Genomic DNA, 4,546 nt, shown 5'->3' on the forward strand with positions numbered 1-4,546 from the left:
TTTCCCCAAAGCAGTGTTTCCCCGCAGAAAGCAGTAAGAGAGGCGCAGATCATCACATTACTGCTTCCAGCGTGGGAAGGAAGCGGAGAGAGACACGACTGCAAGCAGGGGGAAGAGGGACTTGTAACAGGATCAGGCAAAAGCAAACTCTGCTCAGAAAGTTCCAAAGGATAGAAGGTTCCCATCCTGGCAACCCCAGAGTGCAGTTCTCTGCCAAAATACCTCTTTCCAACTGAGATTACATGGCTCCTTTGGAGGGATCCTGTCCATGCCACAGGAAAGTCTCTGTTTGGTTTTGCAAAGAAAGGGCTTGCTTTTTCATACATTAAGGTCAGCTACCTCCCGTCTCCAGAGTACCGTTCTCAGGACCAATATTACTTCCCTCTGTGATAGGAACATTTCCAGTCCTTGCTGAAGCGTTCAACTTCCAGCTCTATTTTACAGCTCTGAAACACCTGAGATGCTGACAATTTGCTGTCTAGCAATCCATAGCACTGACTGAAGCCCTTTTCAGGGCATGTACTGGTAAATTTTTCAGAAACTTGCTGCCTGCTCGTGTTTCTAGACCATAAATATGTACCTTATTGGGTTTTTTGACCTTTCACCTGGTGCCAGCTGTGCATCTGCGGATGGAATGTTTGTCTCCTGCAGATGTGAGGCACCGGGGTTTGCAGTCCTTGCAAGCACAAGTGTTTGAAATCATGCAAGTCAAAACCAAACTGATTACATATCTCCCCCATTATCCCAGACAACTTGGTTTGTTTGGGGGCTGGTTTAGTTTCTTTCCTACTGAGGACAGGGTAATTTAGTACCTTTGCTTAGACTTCTTTCAGTCAGGAACCACAGTGCTACCTGCCTCCTGGCTGAGCAGACATTCAGGACCTTCCAGGAAGCCGCTGCCCTTCTAAAATGTAGTTTGGACATGTTTCCTCAACTCAGCTTTTGTGCTAAAGATTTGCCTAACAGGTTGTGCTTTCCTCTGGAGATCAGTAGCACTGGTGAGTTCTGCATTTTCAGGGACGTGGGAAGAATCTCTCCCTCCAAATAGGTTCTGCAGTGCACTTACTGTTCCTGTGTATAGATGATGTCTATTAGCAATGATTGCAGTAATACCACTGCAATAACCAGCCCTAGCAGTGACAGTTTTTATCTATTACTGCTTAGCACAATCCTCCTCTTTCCTTTTTCACATGCTTCATGGTTCAACTTCCCTGGATGACTTTTGCAGCCCGGACAGGAAAAAAGCCCCTGTGTTTCATCCTTGCATTTTGGCTTCTGAAACACTTTTCAATACTAGCTTTTGTACTTAGACCAGTGTTTAGGTATTCATGCCATCACTCAAAAGTACCAATGAATGAAGTAAGAGGCTGGTAACAGCTGACTCCCCTCTTTCCACCCATTTGTTCACTGAGAAGTGTTGTCATGTGCTGCATCATGAGTTCAAGTCCCATGAGCTCCTCAAGGTTGCTCCCAACCCTGGAAACAGTCCTGTTTTCGCTCATTCATGTCCCGTAAAACAGTCAAAATCCTCATAGAGTATGAGAGGTTTCTGAACAAGTGCTAGTTCATCTAGCATTAGAATCTATCATCTATTTCTGCCATGCACAAAAGTATCATTTCCTTTTCCTCCTTCTGTATGTAACTTCAAAAAACAAATGACATAAGCCTCTAGTGCAGTTGGGTCACCCTTTAAGCTCTTCTTTCAGGGCTTCTAACGTGTATTCCCTTCTTTCTGAGATTGTGACCACTCTAAGAAAAAGTGAAATTTAATTGGCACAAACATAAACTAAAACTAACTTCTGCTCATCTTTAGCCACAAAGTCACTCTGTATGAATACAGTAGCTAAATCCTAAGTACTGCAGTGCAGCCTATCTTTATGTTCTGTTAAACACCTGAATTCTCCCTCAAATTATATTTTTTCCTTATACTGACTTTCTGATGACAGTGCCCATTTTAACCAAAATTAAACTGAAGTCTGGAAAGATGTTGCTTTACTTCCACTGGGTTACAGAGAAAAAAGAGGACTGCTGCCTGCACAGGGAGCCAGGGAGAGCAGAAGCACAGCCCTGTCCATGCAGTGGACAAATTTGCCTTCTGAGCAGCACTCCATTCAGAAGAAGAGGAAGGCTTTAGAGACAGGGTTAGACAAACCCATCTTCCAAAGGAGGTCATGCAATGCACAAGGGTTCTTCTTCAAGGCAACACCACATTAAGGGACATTGAACAACTTGTTTGGGAAACACGGAGGGGAGGGGAGGGTTGGAAGATGCACTTCTACAGCAATTCCAGCCAAGCCAAATCTGGGCTACCTTGAACCACATGTTTCTTTCTGCACTGACCTCCAGCATCTAAATTGGTAATCATGCATCTGTGTGGTTCACTGGTTCAGAGGAATTACAGAAATGGGTCTTCACTTTATGAAAAAAATGATTTGCTTTCTTCAGATAGCGCTGATGTTGTTACAGTGTTGAGACAACAGGGGAAATAGGCAGTTTCGGGTAGAGAGAAAGGTGAGACTGCAGCAGGCCAAGCTTTCATCAGCTTCAAGTTCTGTGGAATTTAATGTATTTCTGTGGAAATACACCTTTAGTCATTTAGGAGAGTTTACATTGTTCCTTAGTGTAATCAAATATTGGTTTTAGGGGGGTTTATACATTTAGGTGCAAGGTGGAAAAAGAAAGCAAGCCCGTGCCTCATGGTGTGAAAACCAGCCATGCCTGCTTGATGCTCCTGTGAGCCGGTCCACTGTTGTTAATGTCCAAAACCTAGCCATTAGAAATTATTGCATTGCTACCCAGGTTGATAAGACTAACCTCCACTCGGGGAAAAAAAAACCCAAAACCAGAAACCCATCGTAAAGTTAGATTTACACACTAGACTTTCCTGGCTCTGCATTCACTGCCGGTCTCAGCAGAGTTGAAAGAGCAGTCAGGGAGCTTTCCCGAATGTAAGAACAGCCTCTTCTGCAGTTGTTATCCCCAGCTGTTTTGGTCAAATAAACTCTATTTCAGAACTGATAGAGTTACAGGCTGATAAATAAAATCAGAAAAGTGAGTGACTAAAAAGAGATGGTGGAAAAAAACGTTTTCCTCTCAGAGCTCAACATCAAAAACACTGAGGTTCAAGGAAACTGGTGCGGTAGCAGAAGCTGAAATAAATGTGAAACGTACCCTAGGTCAATAGTATGTCAATAGCATTAGTGAGTATTTTACAGATTCCTGAATTTCTGAAGGCTGTGTGGAGCCATCAGTGACTCCATAGTTTGGCCCTTGTTATACAGTGCAACGTGAAGAGACTCGCCTTGTTGTTCCTGCTGCAAGCACACAATTTTTCACGGTCTAGATCATGTGTTTAGAAAAGGCTTCTAGGACTGATTCAAGGAGTTCAAGTGTTGCTGAATCCCTGTGCCTCAAGGGTGGCTGTTCCAGTGGCTTCCCAACTTCAGGGTTCAACTTTCTCGTTTCCAGATGGAAAATGTTGGGCTTCAGTTCGCAAACACTTACAGAAAACTCCTATCCCAATGGATTTCAAAGACTTTCAGATGTTTTTATACAGAAAATTGTCTTCTACTTCCTCTTTACATGCGGCCACTTTCATGGGGAGACACAAGCCTTTCTTCCAGCACCCAACAGCTCTAACTAGCACTTGAGCTAAGTACTCAGGAAACAGCCAGAGCTGCCAGGAGTAAGGGAGAGGAGGATTTAGGGAAGTGGAGTATATTTAAGAAGCCAGTAAGTTCCACAGCAACACTCCTAAGCCTACAGGAAAGTACCTTGGACACAAAAATGAACACTTCTGGTCAGGACCTTAATATTGGCCTTTTCAAAAAGATAACACAACTCCAGCTGCTCGCCGAACCATAGCAACACATGACAATTTCAACCCTTTGACATTTCTGGTACACTCACTGCTTCCTGCAGCAAAGAGCTTTTACTAAAAAGCTTCCCTTGCACGTTGTCCACTTAGGGTGGCATCTTTGGCATGACAAACTCACATCCAATAGCCTAGCTTTTGATAGCACAGCGAGACGACGAATGAAAGCACAAACTTCGATAATAGTGATCCAACAATGGTACCTTTTCTACATCTTTCATGGGAGTTACTAATAAGGCCAGATCTCAGGCTTTCTTACCCACCCACGACTCTTAACTCTGACTTCACAGCATGTAATGAAGAGGCTTTTCTACCTCTGTCATCGTGGACATGGCTGAACTGCCACTACACTAATAATGATGTATGTTACTGTGAGATCTCTCTTCTAGTGTCTCAGGAGGAGGTTATCTCTCTCAGTTGAAGGGCAAGGGTTGGCTAAGAAAAAAAGGAATAAAAAACAAATAAAGCATAAAAACAAGGATCAATGTGGGTTTTCCCCAGAATTTATGTTTTTCATTTGTGCAATTATCCAGACAAAGACAGTGCTTGTGAATTAGGTTTATTATAAGAGCTTTCCAAATACGAGATCAGTGATGTGCTTGAAAGGTGGTTACAAACCAAACCCAGCTGTCATCTGTAATTCACTGAGGTCCTGCTCTTTGAATCTATTTC

The sequence above is a fragment of the Gallinula chloropus genome (assembly GCF_964237585.1).
Source record: "Gallinula chloropus genome assembly, chromosome: Z".
NCBI classification, from domain to species: domain Eukaryota; kingdom Metazoa; phylum Chordata; class Aves; order Gruiformes; family Rallidae; genus Gallinula; species Gallinula chloropus.